Raw genomic sequence first — 25,434 nt, forward strand, 5'->3', positions numbered from 1 at the left:
GCATGAGGGCGACTGACTTGTGCGCGAAAAAAAGTATAGACTATTATACACTACTTAATAAGTATACTTAATAAGTATACACTATTTAATTTCGTTTTATTGCTGTAAGTATACGATTTAATACTGTTGGGCAGCGTAGCGCGGCTCTCAATTGGCAGGCGGCCAGTCGTCGTCGCGGTGCCGTGCACTCGACGGCGCCGAGTGCAACTAGTTCAGTGATTCTATACCGCTCCGCCCGCCGTAAAGGCACCACACGCGCTCGGCGGCAGCGAGGAAGGAAGGTGGCGCCGATATGTTGCCGAAAGGCAGCGAGTGGGGTTTCGCACGATCACGGCACCTCCGGCTGCGAAGCACTGGGCGTCAATACACACACGGCTCGATCATCAATCTTGCATGGAGAACGCCGTTAGAAGCGAATCTTCTATAATTTTACCATCATCAGCCTGGCTACTCTCATTGCGGGTTTCATATAACCCTCACCAGTTCCAGTGGCGGCTACTGTATCCCCGCAAAGTTCTTAATCTCATACGCACACCTAACTTTCTGTCGCGCCCTGCTAGGCCTACCTTCTATAAGAATCCAATCCGTTACCATTACGGGCCATCGGTTATCTTGCCTTCGCATTACATGCCCTGTCCAAGCCCATTTCTTCCTCTTCATTTCGGCTAGGATGCCATTAACTCTAGTTTGTTCCCTGACCCATTCGGCACAAAACGAGATGCTATTCGCTAAAATTGAAGTCTCAGTGGCTGAAACAACTCCCCCTGCCCCTAATACCCCCGACGCCGAAGCTATGCAGAGCGAGACGGAGGCGGCGCCGGCTTTCGAATCTTCCCTTGCCGAACTCGAAGCCCGTCTTAAAGCCAAATTTGGCGCCCTGTCGGAGACGGGGATATAACTCCTCACCGCTCAAGGGGTGGTGGCTATTCCCTCTATGATGGCTCAACACGTCGCAACTAACCCCCGCCTTTCTCGCAGAGCCTGTCCCCTTAAGGGCTTATCTGGTCGGCCCTCCAGATTGTCCCGCCGATTCAATGACCTCGACGATGACGAAGACAGCTGCCCTCTTCTAGGTGCTGAGCTTCAGCCCCTGGTATCTGGCTCGGGGGCAACCTCACATCCACCTCTCACCTCTAAATCTGAGGATGGCGGGACACCCTCGGTGTAGGCGCTCCCACTTTCCAAATCGGCTTCCCCCATTACGATTACTCAATGGAACGGTCGGGGGCTCCGGTCCCGCTCCAAGCGGGCCGACCTCTGGCTTTTCCGTTCAACCTGTGAGCATTTGCCAGCCATGGCTGCGCTCCAAGAGCCACGGAAAGGCGCCACATTAACAAATTATACGACGTTCCAGCAGGACCCTTCGTCTTGTCTATGCGTCCATAGACATTATAAAACCAACCAGGTCGACTTATACATGCACTCTGACTCTGACTGCTCTGACTGCTGATGACTCTGACTGCTGATCGGGCGGTACAAAAGTGCGCGCCTCTCGACGCCCCTCTGGGCCACGGCACCGCCACTGCGATCCCACGCTCACCACTGATGTATCTACAGGTGCTGCTGCTGATTTTCCTGGGCCGGCCATGGACGATGCACAAGATGGAATGCCTCAACGATACAAGCTCCCAGCTCGGCGCGTGTACGTCAACCGACTGCGGCCTATCAACATGTTTTTTGCCTGCGTCACCTATTCTGGATGCTCCGCCACTTCTGGACGCAGTGGTCGATTCCGTCTGGCAACGTGGGACTCTGACTGCTGATCGGGCGGTACAAAAGTGCGCGCCTTTCGACGCCCCTCTGGGCCACGGCACCGCCACTGCGATCCCACGCTCACCACTGATGTATCTACAGGTTGGTTACTATGACGCTTATTCTTACCGTGACGATGACGTCTGTCTTTTAGCGGTGTCGTGGCCACCTCATGTTTTGAAAAGTTTCCGCGCTGGTGTATCCTATTTATGGTGTCTGCTAGTTTTGGGAGGCGATGTCGAGCTAAACCCGGGACCCATGACTAAGGCTCAAGAGGAAAAGCTGGACCTTGTGGCTGGTTCCATCTTACGCCTTGAAGCTAGCAATGCAGTCCTTCAAGACTCTGTCAACAAAGTGCTTCAGATTCACGCAGACTTAAAAATTGACTTAGAAAAACTAACAAAGCGAGTTCACGATCTAGAGCAGAAATTTGCAACCGCACCATCTGCTGAGCTCGTGGTGAACAGTGACAAGGGTCTCGCAATTGTACAGGAAAAAATTGACGACCTTGAAAATCGCTCTAGGCGATCCAATGTTCTATTTTACGGTATAGATGATCCAGAGAAGTCGGAAACTTGGGAGGAGTCTGAACGTCTCGTAAATGACTTTTGTAAAGAAAAACTTGGGCATACTGTTGAATCTGTTTCCAGAGCACATCGCGTGGGCCGCTTTTCTTCCGAGAAAAAGGGGCCTATCATAGCCAAATTTTTTAATGAAAGGGAAGTTGACACTGTCATGAGCCGCGGCTATAAGTTAAAAAACACTAATTTAAGCATCTCGCGCGATTACTCCGAAGCCGTTCGCGAAAAGCGACGGAAGCTTCTCCAGTTTTAAAAATCTATTAAGAAAGATGGGGATAAAGTGCGACTCGTTTTCAATAAGCTCTTCGTTAACGATGATCTTTACATGTGGAACACCAACGAAAGTCGAGCCATTCTTGTATCAGGGCGCGAGGATAGCGAATGACGTCCTCCCTCCGTTTCCGTTAACCTGAGTTCATCGACCACCTCACCTGCCAAATTACATTGTGGTAATGATAACGAATGGCTGTTTTTGTACACCAACATTAGAAGTGTTGTAGCTAACGGTATTGCACTATCATCTTTCATCGATTCATGTCAAGCTTCTTTAGTGGTACTAACTGAGACGTGGCTGAACGACACTATTCATGATGTCAACATCTTTACCAGTGCATGCAATTTCAAATTTTTTCGCTGCGATAGACAATTGCGAAGGGGGGGCGGTGTTCTCATCGCGATAAAGGAAGATTTCATTGCCACACCTATCGTTATCGATTCTTTCCTTGAATGTGTTTGGATTTCTTTGAATGATGGTGCATTTCGTGTCATCATCGGCGTTTTCTACCGTCCTCCCGACATGTATGGTGCGTTTTCAGATGAATATCATCGGGTGCTCAGTGAAATGTATGCGCGTTTTCCCAATTCCGCTGTTATTATATTTGGAGATTTTAATTTTCCAAGAATTAATTGGTCAACACTTTCCATAGTGGACACAGATGCAGAAGCACATTCTTTTCTCAGCACTTGCCTTGATTTTTCATTAACACAACTCATTAACCAACCAACACGATCAAATAAAGCCTCTTCCAATGTACTTGACTTAGTTCTCACAAACAAACCTGATATATTTTCAGGCATAACTCATGAGGAACGCATCTCTGACCACGATGTTATCACTGGGTACATTAAATTTCGCGCTAGTAAAAAGATAACTACTAAAAAGAAAATAAGATGTTACGGCAAAGCAAATTTTGATGCAATTAATGCAGAATTATTAATGTTTTCTGATAAATTTTTGCATGATTTCTGCTCTCGCTCTATAGAGCACAACTGGATCCTTTTTAAAACTGCCCTCAATGATCTCATCGACCAGTTCATTCCCATGTTAACCATTACCTGTGATAGCAGTTCTCCTTGGTTTACCAACCGTCTTCGGCGGCTGAATAACAAAAAGAAAAAACTATACAGACAGGCAAAACTGAATGGTCTTGTGAGTTCACATGACAAATACAGAGCATGTGAAAAGGAATATAAGGCACTATTAAAATCTACTCGGCGCAACTTTTTTTCTCATGACTTGTCTTCCATGCTGAAAAATAATATTCGCCGTTTTTGGCGTGTGGTAAACCCAGTAATTCGACCTGACATCACTCTTACAGATTCTGTTGGTGTTCCCATCCCTGATTCAGAGTGCGCTCAACTTCTTAACGATGCGTTTGTAACTGTGTTCACAGATGAAGACATTACTTCCTTGCCTACATTAAGCGCACTAGTGGAACTAACTATGGACGAGATAGTCATCAGTGAGCCTGGTGTTTTATCTCTACTAAACAATCTCAAAACATCTTCTAGCGCTGATCATATGGGCTTCAATAATAAAATTTTAAGGAATACATCACATAGCATTTGTTCCATGTTAACCGCATTATTTTCCCAGTCGCTATCAACTGGCACCATTCCTAACGACTGGCGCATAGCTAAGATAATACCCATTTTCAAATCAGGTGATCGTGCTTCTCTGCTTAACTATCGTCCCATCTCCTTAACAAGTACAGTTTGTAAATTACTCGAGCATATTATACATACTCAGGTCATCAACTACCTTGAAGATCATAACATTATCTTCGATCATCAGCACGGTTTTCGCAAGGGCTACTCATGCGACACCCAACTTGCCGGTTTTATTAACGATATTCATGCACTGATTGACGCTGGTTTTCAAGTTGACGCAATATTTTTAGATTTTTCTAAAGCATTTGATCGCGTTCCACACCAAAGGTTGTTGCTTAAACTTTCCCAACTAACATTCACCCTAATATTATTGCATGGATAGCAGATTTTCTCTCATCTAGAATTCAGTTCACATCAGTTAACAACTCTAACTCATGTTACGCTAATGTTACGTCTGGAGTTCCACAAGGCAGTGTACTGGGACCTTTACTTTTCCTCATCTATATTAATGACTTACCCAATTGCGTGACGTCCAGAATCAGACTATTTGCTGACGATTGTGTGCTTTATCGACGTATAACCTGTAACACTGACAGCCAGCCACTGCAGTCTGATCTTGAAGCGATAAGCACATGGTGTTCTAATTGGTTAATGCCTTTAAATCTTTCCAAAACTAAGCTCATGTCTTTCACCAACAAGCCACGTATTCGTACCGCCTACTTTCTTGATAACAATAGTGTAGAATTCACCACAAGTTACAAGTATCTTGGCATTAACCTTCAATCCGACTTATCATGGAATCATCATATTAATCTCACTCTTGCCTCCGCTAACCGTACTTTCGAACTTCTCAAACATAATTTAAAAGAGGCCGCGACACATGTAAAAAAACTAGCGTACACCACATTAATCCGTCCGAAACTCGAATACGCGTCTGCCATTTGGGATCCTCATCAGAATTATATCATCAGTAACATCGAAGCCCTGCAAAACCGTGCTGCGCGATTCATCTTTTCTGATTATTCATGTTACACCAGCGTCACCTCATTGAAGACTAAAGCCGAGTTAGATAACTTAGCACTGCGCCGAAAAATTTCCCGTCTATCACTCTTCCACAAGCTTTATCACCATCCTTTCCTTCATGATGAATTCTTTCAGCCACCGCCAGTTATCTTTCCACGTCGCGATCATCCTTACAAAGTTAAACGCATTAACTGCCAGTCATTCCATTATGCCTATTCTTTTTTACCACGCACAATAACCGAATGGAACGCTTTGCCATCAGAAATTGCCACAGAATCTGATCTAAATAAATTCCAACATCTTATGCACTCATGTTTCAACAACTAAAAAGGTATTTTTTTGAGCGTTCTTTTCTTCCGCCTTGTCTTCTTCTTATTTTATATTTTTTGTTTTGTACTTCAGCGCGCCTTTTCCAGTGTCGTCTTTTCTTTTTCTAGCGGTGCTGTTATTTATGCTCAAATTTTGCTGTTATGTGCATTGTTGCGACCCTTTCTGTGAATGCCTACTTATGATTAATATTTTGTGATTTCTATTTTATTTTAGTGCAATATTTTTTAACTTATAACAATGCTTTGTACTTACTCCCCCCCCCCCCCCCCCCATGTAATACCCTCAAATGAGGGCCTTTGGGGGTATTTTGAATAAATAAATAAATAAACTTGATTACTGAGAGCTGGGTACCGTGCCTAGCCTACCGCCTTCTCCAAAACAGCGTCTACACCGGGGACCCCGCTCACCGGCGGAGCCAAGCCACGTCAGAGCTGATGGGCCTTACTGCGCATGCGCAAGGGGAGGGGACGCGCTGCGGGGTGAGTATAAGACGGGTGTGATGCAGTAGCGGAGATCCATTGCCATGGAGAACGCAGCCGTTGAGCGGCTTCGCAAACATGATAACCTGAACTCGACCAACTCTTAGGTTAGGGCCCGGGAGCTGGCAGTCGGGAAATGGAAAAACGATCGGTGCAAGGCCAAGAGAGCAGCGGAAACGCCTGAGGAGAAGAGAGTCTATGCAAGAGGCGACGTCAGGACGCGGAGCGGTTGCAGCGCCGTGCATTGGCCTAGCTGGGTGAGCCGCCTTCCGAGGACGTGCAGGCTCGCCGCATGACCGACCACGAGATCAGACTGACTGAATATAACAAGGGGAGAACTATAGCTCCCACTACGTATATCCTGCCATAGCTGAGTTAAGCGACTGCCAATTTTTTTTCTCTCCAGGGACGCAAGATGGCATTCCGAAAGAATTTGGTTGAGATCCGCTTTGTCGTTACATACCTTGCACTCATTTGAATATTGTCCCGGATAATAAACACTACACTTAACCGGGTTCAGGATTGTATGAGTTTAAAGATGGCGCCATGAGGTGGCCTGACTTTTTGTCAGTGATTTATTACCGCAAGGAGGGGGGGGGGGGGGGGGTACTTCACTCTATTGAGTCTGGAATGCTGTGTGATCTCTCTGTAAAGAACAGTACGATCCCTGTCCATGAACCACTCGGTATGCCGACTTTCTCGGAGAGCGAGACCTCGAGCCATTTCGTGAGCTGCATTTCCAGCCAGGGACGCGTGTGCAGGTGTCCAGACTAAGTAAACTTTGCGGTCGTCCGTTGCGGTCTGCAAACAGTTTCTTTTTTAATTCCGCTGTTGTTCCTTTAGGATGAATGGTTCTACCCCTTCGTTGCTCCCACCGAACGAACAGTTCAGCCCTAGGGATTAGACTAAAGGTTAGTCTCTGCATTTAGTGTGGAGAACGACTAATGGTTTTGGCAGCGCCGTTAGACTCCCGAAAGAACCATCTTTAGATCCAACAGGACAAGAAAACGCTTAGATGTACCAGAGAATTTTGCGTAATAGAAAGCGCCGAATGAAACAATTATGCACAAAACAGCAGAATCCACATTGGCGGACGTGGCACGAGGCAGTTCGATTGTGAGAAACATGAGCCTGAGGTTTCGATGTCTCCTTACCTGCGCGACTAGCCTTTTCTGCATGGAAGTATGCTTTGGACGAACTCTGAGAAACAGAAATGCTTAAAGGGGCACATTGTGGCTTAAATACATGCAGTATACTTTCGCGTCAAGATCCTACTGCCAGATCATAATGAGACATAGGTTGCTTTCACTCAAAACGGAGCTTTTATAAACTGCGATAGAGTTCGCCACCATGGGCCGATTTCGCAAGCAAACTGCGTGTGCTGACACACTTTGCTATGCACGGATAACTGAGGCTAGACTTATCGTGATTCACTTCAAAACGGTGATGATGTAGTCCTCTTCGGAGTAGACGTCACCAGTTTGAAAATATTGCGGCGAGTGGGTCGCCTGCTCGCAGGCACGGACACTGGTCGTTATTATATTTCATTTTATTTTGTTCTTAGTTCATCTTTACTTGTTTAAAAGACACATAACGCCTCCCTTTAACAAATTCGAACAAACCTTCCTCAGTGGTAAAGGAGGGGTATCCCGGGCGGCTGACGACCTAAGGGGCAGCAGTTTGAGTCCCTGCTCGACAATTTTTTCATCAGCGCACTTGCTTTTCTTTCTTCCGAGGCATTACGCAGTGGTGGTGGAATGACGTTACGACTCTGTAGACCAATGAGCAGTTTTGTAGTGACGTCATGACTGACGTACTGCGAGATCGTTGTGGGGTATTTGAATTACCCACCCGAGGTCACATGACCTACTCGACCAATGCGGATTTTTTTCGGCGCAACGCCAACTACGATGTGGGGGTTTCTGTTGAACAGGACCCTTAAAGCTGTCGTGTTGGAAAGCTCAATCAATTCGCGGGAAATAAGTGAGCACAGAAACGTAGCTGAAGCAGATCCTACCTCCGGAGTACGTGCTGGCTTCGTATTCTGAAAAGGAAGATCGATATCAATGAATGATCACATTGATCCGCGAACCGGTATTTGAGGCACCAGCGCGGGACCACCTTAAGTGTTTCGACGAGGCATATCATGGAGGCGCTGTGCAATTACCGTTCCTCGGGAACGTAATTCAGCAGCGCGGAACGCATGCGCTCGTTCTCATGATGGCACAAAGCGGCGCGAAATTACCCGAGGGCACAGAAAACGGAGATGGACACAGCACTGAATATAGGGAGCAAATTGCATAATGACACAGTTTAGTTGGTTTTATAGGTTTAACCCCCAAAAGAAACTCAGGCAATGAAAAATGTCACAGTAGAGAACTCCGCATAATGTCGACGACCTGGTGTTTCTAGCCTGGACTCACACCGCATAATACACAGGCCTCTCTGGCTTATCGCGTCCATTGAAATGTAACCGCCGCGAGCGGGATCGAATCCTCGACTTTCGCGTAGTGTGCAGTTGAGTGCACTTTATAGAACCCCAGGCGAGCGAAATTATCTGGAGCTCTCCACTGCGGCGTATCTGGTAGCCTGAATGGCATGGGATGTTAAAGATATAAAACCAAATTAAATGTGCCGTAATCCGATATCCTGACCAATCGAAATATACACACATTTTTCAATATAGCATGATCAATGATTTCAACTGCGCGTAGACCCAGTGGACATGACCGCGAACAGTCATCAGGATGAGCATAGTCGTCGCTGAATCACGTGAAAGTCCCTGGATGAAAAGTTCTACTTTTCGACCACGACTTTGGGGAGGAGTATTACGCAACATGGTATTTTTAAATCACGCCTGTTCCGCCATACAAAAGGGCGCCTATCCGGCAATGCAGAACACCGCGCTAGTTGCTTTCCGATAATTAAGGAGCAGTGCACTGACAAGACACAGGGACAGGAAGAAAGGGAAGGGGCAAGCGTGGAAGCTACAACTAAAGTTTATTCAGGAGCTTGTCAGAATAAATATGGTAAGAGGATACAAACAACAAAAAACGGATAAGACACGGACCTTCCTTAACCTCTACCACAGTTCAGCTACGCATATCAAATAGTGTCATGTGTTTTTTTTTTCTTGTGAAAGAACAGACGATATGCTGACGCACGAAGCCCCTGCATGCGCTACTGCCTTCGCTTCGATAATCTCTCTTGTTATTGGCAGTGGTTTTAGGAAAGGATTTTGAAGCCAGGAAAGCCGGTTTGGCAGGATCTTGCCAAGAGGAGAAGAGCATGTGCTCAAAGGAACATCAAATGAAGTGAGAAGCAGCTGCTAGCAGAGTTGTATTTAAAACCTTGTTTTCATTTGTGTGAAGCTGCATGTGCTAAATGGGACGTAGTAAACGACCACACCCGAGAACGCGCTAGTACATTGAAATTCATGTCGGCAGGGCCCCCAGCAGTTCACCATCGGCATTGCAAGCGTAACCTGAATCTTGAAAGTGTCACTTTCAAGATTCGCTTTCAAAGCGCTTTGTGAAAGTGTCGCTTTGTGACACTTGTGTTCGCTTTGTGAAAGTGTCACTTTCACAAATCGGAACAATCACTTATTCAAGCGCAGAATCGTGGATGAACTAGCCGTCCATGGCAACGGGCGCCCACGGTAACAATGCAATGATCTGGCAAACAAAAGGTGTTTCTGCACGGTTCAAAAACAAAAAAAAAGTTAGCAAAAACATGTTCATCATGGCTTCCTAGAAACGTTGCTCTTGTGTGGGCAGGATCAGCGTTCTCTTTCGTCTTTCTCCCTCAGGCAGTGTGTGCTTGTAGCTATAAGTTTTCAGTGCACACGTGGAAGGTCACCATATAGGAAATAACCCGCCGTGGAGGCAGAGTGCCTTTGGCGCTCGGCAGCTGATCCCAAGATGGCGGGTTCGATCCTGGCCAGGGCGGCCATATTTTCGGGGCAGGCGAAATGTGAGCGCGCGCTAAATAACCCTGAGTGGTCTAAATAGGGAGCTCTTCACTACGGCGTCGCTCGTAGCCCTTGCGGCACTTCTGGTTGTTACAGTAAAAAGCTCCGAAATTTAGGCCTAGCGCGTAGCCTTTTGAAGCGGTGCTAACGCTGTATGCAACCTTTGCTAAACTCAGCCGAAGCAGGCGTGCAAGGAAATAACGCTCTGCTACTTTGGCTGCCTTTGGGCTGAAGTGGCTACGAGAAAAAATGGCAAGGGAGCTTGGCGCGAATAGCTCACCGGTCATGCTGGGTTGAGAGGTGCGGACACTGGGCGATGCCGGTCTTCTTCTTCTTCTTCCTGTTTCCTGACTTCGGGCACAGGGGGCGCTTCTTGGCACAGGAGCATGTCACCGTGCTAAGAAACGTTCTTGCTGTTCGAATGCGTTCCAATGTACAAGTCATTTCGCGGAACTTGAGCCAAGCTTAAGAATAACGTGGCACGCGGCAAATGCGTGAAAGCAGCGAAATATCTGACATTTTGCGGCGCCGCTCAGAGTATTTTTTTCGAAAATTGGTTAGATTAGTTAACTAATCCTAGTTTAATAATCACAAATTGAACAAGGGATGGGAAAGCCCCAGAGTGCTTGCCAACATTGTCAACAAAATGACTTCTCTTTGTTACTGCAAAGCGTCCGGACAAGCTTTGCCCAGACGAAGACGGACTTCTCGTCGAAACGATGGCAAGCACCATGAGGCTTTCCTCTCCGTTGTTCGCTTTGTGATTATTCAAAAACCATCTGCCCAACCTCTCTCTACCTAATAAAACTTCACCAAAACTTTGTATGGCCGGTTTACGCCCCAATGCTTTTTGTTTAGTTGTAGAGGGTAGGGTAGCCAACTGGGCATTGCCTGGTTAACCTCCCTGCCTTTCCGTCCTTTTCTCTCTCTCTCTCTCTCTCTGTAGAGGGTGCTCAGAAATTAGCCAATTAAGTTTCTTGTGATAATATACACCGTGTATGGTCCTTTTTCTGGCGGCGAAAGAGAACTAGCCAAATATGAGAACAATAAACTCATGTCTACACTCTTGAGCTGCTGCACTGTAGCGCCCTCAGTCGTAGTTTTGAACCGAGGAAGCATGGCCGCGGGCTGTGTCAAAGTGAGTGCCACCGCCCAATAATCGAGAAAAAAAAAGGACTACCTTACACTGCATTTACTAAACGCTTTCTCTTCCGTTTTTATTTATGCCGTGTGAAGCTGCAGCGAGCTCTTTCCATCTTCTGTCTGCTCCTTCCCAAGGACCTGGAAGTGATCGCGGCGGCTTGATCAAAACTATCTGCTAATTTTGAAAGATGGAGAGGCATTTTCTGGGCAAAAGTGCTGACGCACAGGCCGATGCTGGAGGTTGCGTCTGCGAGTCGTTGGGAGGCGGCAAGCGTGCGCGCTTCGTTCATTTGCAACATTGAAGAGAGGGCTAGCATACTCGGGCGCAGGAGCGCAGTCATGGGTTGTTTCTAACGCGCTCTACGGCTTAATGAAACGCGCTTTTCACTAATATCCTCATTAAAAATTTAGAGCTAATCATCGATCGAGGTGGATTTTTAAAAATATTGTGGGGTGGGTTTGTCGGCTTCGTTTCGCTTTTCGTTTGTTTTTTTGCGTTATCCGACGGTGACATGCGCGACTTGAAGCAGGCGGAGCACAAGCTCAGCTGCGTGTCCTCGCTGCACTTCCTGCCAGACTGCTTCCACCGCGGATGGTAGTGAGCTGCAGCAACGTAGTCTACGTTACCGTACTTTTTTTCTATATATAGCGGAGGTTATAGCGGTGAGCATCGACTTCTTGCCGCACGCAGGTTCGTTGCCGAGCCAGCCGGCGGGCAGCCTCTGCATGGCGAACGAATGCATCAGCGTCGGCAACGGATGGGCGTGCAATATCGGGCAACAACATCGTGTCCAACATAGTCACGACTTGACGACCGTGTACCAAACGAAATGGCGTGAACCCCGTCGTCTCTTGAAGGGCAGTATTGTACGCAAACGTGACGTACGGAAGGATTTCGTCACAGTTCTTGTGGTCATCGTCGACGTACATAGAAATCATATCAGCGATAGTCTTATTGAGGCGCTCGGTTAGGCCGTTGGTTTGAGGATGGTAAGCAGTGGTCTTACGATGACTTGTGCCACTGAGACGCATAACTTCCTGAGTAAGCGTGGACGTGAACGCTGTGCCTCGGTCAGTTAAAACAACATAAGGGGCGCCATGGCGGAGGACTATGCTGATGATGAAAAAGTCAGCAATTTCAGCAGCAGTGCCGCGGGGAAGGGCTTTCGTCTCACAATACCGGGTGAGGTAGTCGGTGGCAACCACAATATACCGGTTACCCAATGATGACGTGGGAAATGGGCCCAGTAAGTCCATGCCGACTTGGTGGAAAGGAATTCTCGGCGGAGCAATGGGTTGGAGCAAGCCAGCCGGCTTGAAAGGTGGTTTCTTCCGACGTTGACACTCGCGGCAAGTGCGTACATAACGCTTGACCGCCGCAGAAAGCCTGGGCCAGTAATAACGGTGACGAACTCGTGCCATCGTTCGAGAAAATCCGAGGTGGCCGGAAGGAAGCTCGTCGTGGCATGCCTGCAAAACGTCAGTGCGGAGCGTCGTTGGAACCACGAGCAGGTAACCAGAGTCCGTCGGGCCGTAATTTCGTTTGTAGAGGACGCCATCTCGCAAGCAAAACGACGACAAGCCACGCACGAATAGACGAGGCGGTAACGAGGCGGTACCCCCAAGATAATCGATGAGTGGCCGCAATTCCGTGTCGTGCCCCTGTTGTTGAGCGAGGGCGGACGTGGTCAGAGCACCAATAAAGAGAGGGTCATCTTCGAGGTCATCAGAGCTGGACGGGATAGGAGCACGGGACAAGCAGTCTGCATCGCTGTGTTTGTTTCCCGACTTGTAGACAACTGTTACATCAAATTCTTGCAAGCGAAGGCTCCAACGAGCTAGCCGGCCCGATGGGGTCTTTAAGATTCGCGAGCCAACACAGTGAGTGGTGGTCACTCACGACCCGAAACGGGCGACCATACAAGTAGGGCCGGAACTTCGTTATCGCCCACACAACAGCTAGGCACTCCTTTTCAGTGGTTGAGTAATTGGCCTCGGACCGAGACAGCGTACGGCTGCCGTAAGCAATCACGCGCTCAACACCATCTTGCCACTGGACGAGGACAGCACCGAGGCCAATGTTGCTGGCATCGGTATGAAGTTCTGTATCCGCCTCCTCGTCGAAATGGGCAAGAATGGGCGTTGTTTGTAGGCGTTTGCGGAGCTTTTCGAAGGCGTCCTGCTGTTCCTGTGCCCAGACGAAAGGCTGATCGTCTTTTGTCAGCCGTGTGAGAGGCTCAGCCAGCCTGGAGAAGTCTTGCACGAAGCGTCTGTAATATGCGCAGAGGCCAAGAAACCGGCGCACAGCTCGCTTATCAGTGGGAGTCGGGACCGCAGCTACAGAGGCCGTCTTGTCGGGGTCGGGGCTGACACCCTCAGGTGTCACAACATGGCCCAAAAACTTCAGCCGTTGGTACGCGAAGTGGCATTTTTCGGGTTTTAGAGATAGACCGGCTGATCGGATGGCCGTCAATACTGCACTCAAGCGTTTGAGATGTTCTTCGTAGGTCGCAGCGAAAATAACCACATCATCAAGATAGACGAGACACGACTGCCATTTGAGGCCAACCAGGACAGTGTCCATCATTCGTTGAAAGGTGGCAGGAGCGGTACACAGGCCAAAGGGGAGCACCTTGAACTCGTACAAGCCGTCGCGGGTTATGAACGCGGTCTTTTCACGGTCACGTTCATCGACTTCGATCTGCCAGTACCTACTGCGTAGATCAAGAGAGGAAAAGTATCGGGCATGACGCAGGCGATCGAACGAGTAATCAATTCGGGGCAACGGGTAAACGTCCTTTTTAGTAATCTTGTTGAGGCGACGATAGTCGACGCAGAATCGGAGAGTGCCATCCTTCTTGGCGACCAGCACAACGGGCGAAGCCCACGGGCTTGTTGACGGCTGGATAACCTCGTCGCGGAGCATTTCCTCAACCTGCCTCCGAATCACCTCCCGTTCTTTCGCAGACACTCGATAGGGGTGGTGTTGTATAGGCCTCTCGCCTTCATCCACTACAATGCGGTGTTTAGCGACCGATGTTTGCCGAACTTTAGAAGTGGTCGCAAAGCAGTCACGAAAAGAGTCGAGGATCATGTGGAGGCGGTGTTTCTGATCGGCGGTTAGGTCGGGGTTCACGTCAGTCATAACGGGGGCGTCAGACGTCGATGCATGGGTATCGTTGAGGGACAAGGCGCAGTGGGAGACTGAGTCACTAATTTCATCGAAATAGGCTATGGCGGTTGCTTGCGGCAAGTGGCGGTATTCGGCGCTAAAGTTCGTAACAAAAAGCTGCGTTCGCAGTCCGCGGAGGGAAGTAACACCCCGCGCAACGCAGACTTGTTGACTCAGCAGTAACGACAGGTTACCTTCCGCAACCCCGTGAGGAGTGCGTGGGTTGGAGCACTCCACCGTAATAAACAAACTGGAGCGGGGTGGTAGCGTGACATTGTCATCACACACGCGAAAAACAGGCCTGTCGGGCTCGCTGCTGTCGGCTATGGCACAATGAGGTGAGAACGTCACGACAAGTTCGCGGAGGTTGATTATCGCACCGTGTTCCCGAAGAAAATCTAACCCGAGGATGAGGTCCTTGGAGCAATGAGCCAACACAGCGAAGCAGGCAGTGAAGGTGACACCACGAATCTCCATTCTAGCGGTGCAGACGCCAAGCGGTGTCACCAGATGGCCTCCAGCTGTCCGGATGTGCGTTCCAGGCCAAGGTGTCAGTACTTTCCTCAGGACAAGCGTCAGACCACGACTCATGACGGAGAAATCGGCGCCGGTATCTACGAGGGCAGTCACGCGGCGGCCATCAACGATGACCGGGATTTCAGCCGAAGCTTGGTCACCTTCAGAAAAACGCTGTGTGAGGGAGGTCGGACTAGGGGATCGTTCTCGCGGTCGGGTTGGGGCGTCAAGCGGAGGCGTCTCCGTTCGTCGAAAAGTCGTCGGACTTAAGGGTCGTTCAGATTGTCCAATTGAGGCGTCAAGCGAAGGCGTCTCTGGGCGTCGAAAGGTCGTCGCGGCGTGGGGTCGGAGGTCGGGTCGCATGCTAACGTCGGTGAGCGGAGGATGTTCGTCATTATGTCCGATGACGGCGGCCCTACCTCCGGGGGTCGCCGTCCTTAGTTTTCCCGGCGCGGGCTGGAGGACTGCCGGACGTAGGACTGGCGGGCTGGTGAAGAAAACCGTCGAGGCGACGGTGACCTGGACTGACGTTGGACAGTGGGTGCAGGTGGGACGTTGGCCGCCACGTACTGATCGATCTCGCGGGGTCGTTCACCATAGCTTGGCAGGGGTGCGTCGGGCGAAAAGCCGTGCAGGCCAATCCGGCGGTACGGGCAGTGACTACGGATGTGACCTGCTTCGCCGCAGTGGAAGCACAGGGGCCTGTTGTTCGGCGTTCGCCACATGTTTGCCTTCGTGACGGGTGGGCGGTCGTCTGGCAGCGCTGTCGTATGCGGGAATCGGTAGGACGGCGCGGTAGGGGCAGGAGAGTAGAACGCCGGCGGTGGTGGCGCAGGACTTCGCAATGCCTCGCTGTATGTCATCACATAGGGCGCTGGCGGTTGAGGAGGTGGAGTGGGCTGCACCGTGCGGCGTATCTCGTCACGGACAGCCTCCGAGATGGCGGTGACACTAGGAGGCTGCTCCACAGAGCGAAGCTTCTGCAGCTCTTCGCGAACGATGCTCCTGATGAGCTCTCGGAGGGAGGTGTTCTCATCCCTGGGCCTCGGCATGTGACACTCCAGAGCAGTGATGTTTGACGGACGGCCGTAGTGCGCAAACCGCTGCTGCAGGGCACGCTCCATGCCTGCCGCCTCCTTTGCAAAATCGGCGACTGTAGCCGGAGGATCGCGAACGTGCCCAGCGAACAATTGCTCCTTCACGCCCCGCATCAAATGGCGCACCTTCTTGGCTTCCGACATCGAAGGATCAGCGCGGTTAAAAAGCCGGGTCATATCCTCCACGAACATCGCCACGCTCTCGTTTGGCTGCTGCGCTCTCGATTGCAGGGCCAATTCAGCACGCTCCCTCCGTTCGTTGCTACTGAACGTATCCAGCAACTGGCTCCGGAAGTCTTGCCAGGTGTGGATGGCGGACTCGTGGTTTTCGAACCACGTCTTGGCGGCGTCCTGGAGGGCAAAGTAGACGTTCCGAAGCTTGCGGTCCTCGTCCCACAGATTAAATTCAGAGACCCTGTCATACCCGTCGAACCAGTCCTCCACATCCTCGAATCCATGAAACGACGCGGGCGTACGAGGCGAATGAAGAAGCAGCGGTGGCGAACTCACAGTTCGCTGGAAGGTCTGGCTGGCCACCGTAGAGGTGATCTTGCGGGATGGCGCAGTGAGGGGATTGTACTCGGGGGCTAACCCTTTCAAGCGGCGGCTTGACTTGTGGACAGGTGTCGTGTCCAGGGGGGGTGGCTGAGCGCTGGAGGTTCCTGGGACCTCTTCGTACATAGATCGTACCCAGCAGCTGCACCAAAATGTCACGGACGCCGGTAGGACGTTCTATCCCTGGCAGAACAGTACCTAGCGAGCACACTGGGCAGAGCGCAGCCGGCAGGCACTAGCACCGAGCAGAAGAGGACGAAGTCCGGCGCGCGACAAAGGTCGAAGACAGACCGCACGGGGGCGCCGGTAGAGTGATGGCTAAACTAAGTGCGGCAATATGCATGTTTTCGGAATAAAACTTCAGTTGTGAGTAGCGCTCGTCCATGTTTTTTCTCGGCTTAGTCCTCGTGTTTCTGCGCATATTTTTGCCAGTATGTCTACGAGAAGGACCTGAAGTATCTCTCCGTGCGCACCATCTACCCGAGGGCCACTGCCTATAAGATGAAGCGCCAGCGGTAGCGGACATCTGTGGCATGTCGTTTCTCGGCATAATCCCTTGACTGCTTCTGAGCGCCAAGTTGCTCAGGAACAAGTTGACACCAAGCTGAAGAAGAGAGGAGGTTTCCATCGTTTCTGTGTTTAACACCACAGCCTCAGCAAGATGATGTGAAAAGACATCTATCCTCTCCCACCTATAGACACTCTGGAGCGCCTTCAAGTGGCTGAACTCTTGGTTCGATGTACGCGTACGCAATGAACGGGAGCCCATGGCAACCAGATCGCCCTAAAACCGCATTCGTGATGCCTGACAGCCTGTTTGAATTATAGTCATGCTTTTGGGTTCGATGTGGCCCATGCAAGGCTGGCAGCTGGCGCCAGTAAGTCGGAATGGGCCTACTTGTTCGTGCCCACGTGTGCTCGCCAGCAGGGTTGTCCGCTGCATGGTTGAGAGGAATTGCTGCTGTGCCTGAGCTGCTATGTTTACGAACACACCTATGCGCCATTGAAGCCGAGGCCACATTGTAAAGCATAGGGGCAGATAGCAACCCTTGCGTTGCATCAGGAACGCCTCTGAGGACTGATTTCCCACGTGACCGCATACGAGCCGCTAGTTCGCGTCGTACTTAATATCTGACTGTGGCAGAAGCTACTGGAAGCTACCCTTTAAAGCGGCTACCTACCCAAGGTGCGTTGGCGGAGGAACGACGAAAGCATCGCCGGCTCCGTACGGTTTACAGTTGCTCGGCGGCTGGAATAAATGGACGCGCCGCTAAGGAGGAGGCCTGGAAAGCTGGAGAAGGCTGTGGAAGACTGGAGATGTGTGTGCCTACGTGCTATGGCGTAGGTGCAGGAACTTGGGGTGGGTCCCTATGATGCCATGTGAAGGCAATGGGAATTGGTGCTCTTCAAATTGGTCGTTCGCAAGGAAAACTAATTCCCCGCCTATGAACCTAGGGACATTAGATGGCTTAAACCCCAGCGTTTCTGCATCGCCAGCGGCTTTTTACTTTTCTATTTTCTCCAAGCTGCATCATGCAAAATAAAATCTCTACGGTGTTCTGACTGGAATTGTCTGCTCCTTATTCCGCACTTTGGAGGAGAAACTATAAACCTCGGGGTCATCACGAAGTACGAACAAATTTTTCATCTCATGCCATATGTTTTTTTGTTATGCCTTCTTACTTTCGAACGAATGGTGGACACGATTCTGCGTGGCCTTAAGTGGAAGGTATGCTTGTCTTACCTGCTAGATGCCGTTAGTTTCTGCCAAACTTCTCTGGCGCCTGAAACACGTGCTGGCATGGAACGCTGACCTCATGTGAGCTTAAAGAGTGTCGCTTTGCAGTTTGCGAATTGACATTTATAGGTCATATTTTGTCATATTTTGTTAAAAGAGAGTGTTCGTCCCGGCACGCCAAACTTCGTGCCATGACCGCCTTTCCCAAACTTGCTTGCACTTCCCGCTCATCGTCGTCTTCTACACAGCAAAAATTTGTGCTTTTGCGCTGATTCAAACACAATATGCATTCTGTCTAGGTTTTGAAAACTGAAGTGTGATGCGGTTTATTTTGAAAATTTTGCATTCTTATCAGCGTGTGGTAACTTCTTCCGAAACGAGCACTCCTCGTACTCTAAAAGCACTAAGTCTCATTGAAGAACTGATGAAACCAAAGAAGTAGTGTGTATGTGCCATTTTCATATGGTGAAGAAGAAGAAGAAGAAGAAGTGGTATTTTCTCTGGAAGCATAGGCAAAATATCTTTCCTGGACCAGCTTAAGCAAGGAAAATTGAACTAAGCAATAGGGAAGTGTGTAACCGTCCCTTACAAAAATGAACATGGAATCTTTGTTGAGTTCTCTTAGGGGTTCGTAGAAAATAACAACATATCCACAAAAATTCAGGTCCTGTGGAGTAACAGCTATTTAAACCACTCGAAATTTTTTGTGCGGATCACAAGAGAAATTCCGTTTGTACAAGCTTGTCGCAGATCTTCGTGTAGTTTCACTACAGAAAGTCATTCCATACAATTTATTCAATTATTTTTGATGTGTCTTCACTACGGATATATTGTCCCCACTAACTACTTAAAGGTGTTGATATAGTTTACTAGAGAAATTCCTTCCATTCAAATTCCTGAGATGTTGCTGATGTCAGTTCACCACACAGATTAAGTACGCTGAATTTCATGAAAGATCCTTATGCACTTTTACTATAAAATATTTTTCATAGAAACTCCTAATTTTTTTCTTTGATGTGGCGTTACTGCAGACATTAATTCCTCGCAAGCTGTTCAGTCTCTTTGGTCTGGCTTTACTGCAAAGTTTTATTTCTAACAGAGTCCTTCATCGCATGCGTTGTAATGAGCCGTCTCCAGGAAGAACGATCACTACGGTTGTATTTCTTAAGGCACTGTCGAGTGTTTTGTGAAGTGCTGCATCGTTTTAAAATGTGAGTATAGCAACAGTGAATGTTACAGAAGGGTCAGCGACGTAAGTTATTAAAATAACAGGTAAAATTAATCTGATCTGTCAGTGAATTGAATTCAGGCTGACAACAGCTACTGGTTTCTCCTTTCCGTGCTGGAGGCAGGGAAAACGTTGCTAGGAAATTTTGCTGCAAACTGAGAAAGTGTGCGCTCGAACCGATCATTTTTATTTATTTATTTATTTATTTTTACATACACTGCAGCCCCGATGGGGCTATTTTAGGGGTAGGAGGAAGAAAAAAGTCGGCGTTGTGGGTAAAGTAGCAAAAAAGAAAAAGGTCTCTTTTATGCCCGCAGTCAAAAAATAGTTTTCACGGAACGACCTAGTAGGCGAGTTTGTCTTGTATCATAAGAGAAGATCATTGGCAAAAGGATCGCAGTGATGCGTCGTTCTGCCGCCATCTGTGCCCTGCTTCACCGCTGTTGAGTCGGAAAATAGTTTCGATAGCGAGAAAGTTTTGTTAGTGAGTGCAAAGAGAGTAGATCTCAATGATAAAAAGCGAGCGATAAAATGAGCAAAGAAGCGCGAAAGAGCAGAGTACGACAGACGAAAGATTCTCAGTTTTCTGAAATTCTTTTGCGCATCAGTGAAGTTCGCGGTGCTGTACTTTGTTTTTCCGCACCCGGTTCGCGTTAGTGGAATGCCCATTACGTTCTTTCTCTTGGACCCCTCGCACAGCCGCATAGAAGGGGTGAGCTCAACCCAGCGGGATACGGGGGAGGGGGGCGCCGGATAGCGGAGGATTACGGGTCCCGGTCCGCGCAATTTCTACACGGCCACGGACCATATCTTCAAGCATCATGGCTTTCCCTGAGCCGCCTGAACGCCGGAACCGCCCCTGTACATCCTGCGCATGCGTGGACTTGTGCTAAAAAGGCAGCTCGGAGCGGCGCGCCCTTCAGTGGGCTCGGCAGCACGCCAGCGATGGCCCGTGCTAACGTTCTACGCTTCTTGGTGCAGGTAATGAAACCTTATTGCCTTTACGCTAAGCCAAGTAGCTACCGTGCACTCTTGGTGCTGCCGAGCCCACGGCGTTTCCGGTCCATCATGTATGACTGTGCGCATATGTTGTTAAAACTTCTTATGGTAGCTGGTGATATAGAATCTAACCCCGGCCCTAACAAAGAGATTCTTGATGCTTTGAAAGAAATTCAAACTGGGCAGACAGCAATGCTAGCGCAGCTAAAGTCGATTGAAATGAAACTAGTTGATCATGATAAAACATTTTGCGAGATTAAGGTGCGACTAGATAAAATCGAGACAGCATGTGTTGGTATTGATGACATGCAGACTGTATTGAAAGAACTGCATGGAATCAGCACTGAGAACACGGCGCAGATAAATGCTCTGTCTGCCGGGGTAAATGATGCAGAAAATCGGTCCAGACGAAACAACCTTGTTTTCTACAGCCTTGAAGATAAAGATAAAGAAACATGGTCAGATTCTGAAAATATCATCATTGCACACATTAATCAGTATTTAGACATCCAGTTAGAGCCGCGCGACATTGAGCGTGCCCATCGCATTGGGACTTTCCAAACTGGTAGGTGCAGACTTGTAATTGTGAGATTTGCTCATTTTAAAGACAAAGAGCAAGTCCTGTCTTCCGCTCGGAAATTCAAAGACGCAGGATATGCGGTTGCTCAAGATCTTTCTCCCAGCACGCGCCTTGCCCAGAAACGCCGCATCGAATTTGGAAAGGCTCGAAAACTGAAATACAAGTTGCGAAATGAAAAGCTTGTCACAAGTGAAAAAACGTAGCATTTCGACCATGTTTCTAACCATGTTGTTGAGGACAGCTTGTAGCCACCATTAAAACAAAATTGTGAACCCCGTTCGCCGAATCGTCACCCTTTATTATTTCTGCTTGCTAACATTCGAAGTGTTGTTCCCAAGCGCGATTCATTGTGCAGTTTAATAGGTTCATCTTCATGCGATATCTTACTACTAACTGAAACATGGCTTAACGCATCAGTTCACGATTCTGAGATTCTTCCATTTCTCCCAGATTTTGAGATATTCCGGAAGGATAGACCCGATAATTCGCGCGGTGGGGGTGTATTGCTCGCCACTAAACGGGATCTGCATTGTTCATTTGTTAACCTCCCTTCACAACTGGAAATGATTTGGCTTCGATGCACTACTACACATCCGCCCATCCTCATTGGTATTTGTTACCGCCCTCCTAATGCTGACAATTCTTTCACCCCCTTATTTCATGATGCCTTAAATGCGTTAACTAAACCATATCCACTTAGTCCTATCCTTATCTTCGGTGATTTTAATTTTCCCACAATAGATTGGTCTAATCCCGCCGCTACTTTATCGAAAAGCAGCCCGGCTAGCGATTTCTTAAACACGTGTGTGACTTTTGGCTTAACTCAGCTCGTCACTGATCCCACACGCGTTACTGACCACTCGTCCAACGTTCTAGATCTCGTATTAACAACGCATCCTGATAATTTTACTCCTATCACCTTGTTGCGCGGTCTCAGCGATCATTTGACGATACATACTTCTTTTTATTGCAACGTACTAAAGAAACAAAAAAATAAAAAAACACTTACGCTTTATGATAAAGGAGACTATGCCAGCATGAACCGTGAATTATCAGATTACTTCGATACCTTCGCTGCTAACTTTCCACTACATTCTCTCGAGTCGAACTGGTTGCTTTTCAAGACAGAGATGCATCGGCTTATAAGTCTTTACATTGCAACCATTACTATATCAGAAAGAATAACATCACCATCGTTTAATGTATCACTCAAACGACTCAATAATAAGAAAAAACGCCTGTTCCGGTCGGCCAAGCTGTCTAACTCTTCTTCCACATGGCAGAAGTATCATTCATGATGAAGTTTAGCGCCAAAAACGAGGACAAAGAAGGAGTGAAGACACAACACGTTTTTGGCGCTAAACTTCATCATGAATAAGATTCAACTCGCCCAACTTTCCACCTTACTAGAAGTATCATGCTGTCGCAAAAGAATACGACAAGTTAACCGCTCAGACTAAACGGAAGTTTTTTTCTACTACTTTACCATCTATGCTGCAGACTAACCCAAAACGATTTTGGAAAACCATTAGCCCTAATCAATGTAATGAGATTTCACTTAACAGTAGCTCTGGATCTCCTATTCCCGACACTGAGGTTGCAGATGTTCTTAACACAGCATTCAGTTCGGTCTTTACTAATGAACCCCTTGACAATCTTCCAGATCCACCATATTACGCACCCGTTCATGCAAAATATCACATTTCATCCCGTCGGCATAGTCAAGGTAATTGAGTCACTGAAGAACTCGTCATCTACTGGAGTGGACGGTATCAACGCCAAAGTGCTGAAAAATACTAAACATACGTGTAGCCTGTTCTTATCGCTCATATTCCAGGAATCCCTGAACACCGGTTCGATTCCACGTGACTGGCAGGTGGGCAAGGTCATCCCAGTCTTCAAGAAAGGAAGCCGATCATCGCCGAGTAACTACCGCCCGATTTCCATAACAAGCGTTTCTTGCAAAATAATGGAGCATGTTTTATACTCGCATATTGCTAATTTCCTATCGTCCGTTCATTTTTTTCACTCAAGCCAGCATGGTTTTCGCAAGAATCATTCCTGTGACACCCAACTGGCACTGTTCCTGCACGACTTACATTTAAACCTTGATCGTAATATCCCGACTGATGCAGTGTTTTTAGACTTCGAAAAAGCGTTCGATAAGGTCCCCCATGGTCGTCTCTTACTAAAGTTATCGCGCCTTAATATTCATCCATGTGTTCTGAACTGGATCCGAGGGTTTTTATCTAACCGTCAGCAGTTCGTATATGCCAATTCACACTCTTCATCCTTAACACCTGTGCTCTCCGGGGTACCTCAAGGAACGGTACTCGGGCCCCTCCTTTTCTTGATATATATTAATGACCTACCGTGTAACATTTCTTCTCATATCCGACTCTTTGCCGATGACTGTGTCGTTTACCGAAGCATTACAAACTGACCTTATTCGCATACAGGACTGGTGTAAAACATGGCTCATGTCATTAAATATTTCTAAAACCGTGTTAATGTCCATTCACCGTCGTCGTAATTACGTAGCGCCTAATTATAATATTAATAACCTGCAGATTGGAACATCCGAATCATTCAAATATCTTGGTGTGCATATCTCGCGTGACCTAACTTGGACCTGTCAAATTAATCACATAATAAATTCTGCTAATAGTGCTCTAGGTTATTTACGCCGTAACCTTTCACTCGCTCCTCCCCCTATTAAACAGCTTGCTTTTCAAACCTTTGTGCGGCCCAAGCTTGAGTATGCTAACGCTATTTTTGATCCGCACCACAATAATCTTACTAACGCCCTCGAATTGGCTCAGAACCGCACAACACGATTCATTCTATCTAATTATTCCTACCACTCAAGCATCTCAGCACTAAAAGCTCGAATCAACTTGCCCCCCCTAGCCTCGCGCCGTAAGATAGCACGTCTTAACCTTTTTCATAAATTTTTCCATTCTTTGCCTCTTGATAACCCCTACATAAAAAGAGCCCACCGCATCGCCCGGTTCAGCCATAGTAACGCAGTGTATCCCCTACAAGCCCATACTGTGACATTTCAGCAGTCATTTTTTCAGCGTACTGCACGAGACTGGAATGACCTGCCAACCGAAGTTGCCATTATCATCAACCCACTAGAATTCAAGCGGAGCGTCGCCAGCCTTTCATCTTAACATTTTTTACCATTGTTTGCCAGATACCGTCCACTCCCTCATGTAATGTCTCAACCGAGACCTTTGAGGAAATAAATAAATAAATAAAAAAAGGTCAAACTGCCTTCTGGGACAGATTCATTAGGTCGCATCCTGTGTGCACGTGCTTGCGGCGAGGCGGATCCGCGTCACAGTGCGTGGCTTTTGTCCCATGTCTGCAGCGCCGTGCGTTGACAGCTTGAAGCGCGGTCAACAGGATTGCCACGCTAGCTTCAGGCATGAGGAGCGACGATGCGAAACAGATGGGTTGAAGTGACTTTCTTTGAACTTGGGTCAACCGGACGTTGGGAAACTAGAGTGTTCACGAAGCTCGCAGCAGGAAAGCATAACTTTCCAAAATTGTGATGGTAGAAAGTGTACATATGTGTACAGTGTTTGTCACGATAAGTTACCTTCTTTCCCCAATCATTGATTGGTTGTGTTACCCATTCCGAATTCTTGATTGGTGATGTTGTCCTTTCCCCAATAATTTATTGGGTGGATGTTTCTGCAGTTAACTGACTGGTTATTCTCCCCACCGAAGGCGGGGACATAGGGTTTAAAACCAGCTGTTTCGGCAGGACCGAGGGCTGGTTTCGTCACCTAGAACTCCTAGCCAGTCAATTGTAAAAATGTTTTTTCTTTGCTTGAATCTTCCTTTGTGCTTTTAATTGTTATAAAAAGTTTACCTCTCCAGAAGTGTCCTCTGGCAATCTGCAAGACGTCAAGCACCCTCCAACAATTATCAGCTCAATTTCCCTCGACGAGATCAAGAGGGTCATCAACTGCATCTAAAGCTGATTAACAAGTTAAAGTTTGTCGCTTATAAAGAAAGAAGAAAACACGCCATCCTCACAGCACTTCGTTCCTGAAATCGTGCAGATGCTTTATTTTAGAAGGCAATACTCACAATATGAAAACCAAACGTAGGTCTGCATATCACTGCACATTTGTGACCGTGCTTGTAACCTCCGCCATCAATGTGTTCGCGCAAGGAGCGGAAAGAAAAAATGTCGTTTTTAGCGTGTTTTTTTACAAGAGATTGTTAGTGGTGTGCGGTCCTTACAAGGGCCCCTTGGACAGCGCAATAAAAATTAAGTTTCCAGAAAAGGGAGTGAAAAAAATAAAGCAAAGAAATCTCAAACACTTGGACGAAAGCGTTGTGCCCGCATTCAAGACGTTCCCCG

General features: G+C 48.0%; 1 pseudogene; it reads left to right on the top strand.

Moving 5' to 3' along the window:
- The first annotated feature begins 1,449 nt into the window (after positions 1 to 1,449).
- Positions 1,450 to 2,718, top strand: LOC149337685 (uncharacterized; annotated as a pseudogene).
- The last annotated feature ends 22,716 nt before the right edge of the window (positions 2,719 to 25,434 follow it).

The sequence above is a fragment of the Amblyomma mixtum genome, chromosome 7 (genome assembly GCF_055824585.1).
Source record: "Amblyomma mixtum isolate Tamu chromosome 7, ASM5582458v1, whole genome shotgun sequence".
NCBI lineage: Eukaryota > Metazoa > Arthropoda > Arachnida > Ixodida > Ixodidae > Amblyomma > Amblyomma mixtum.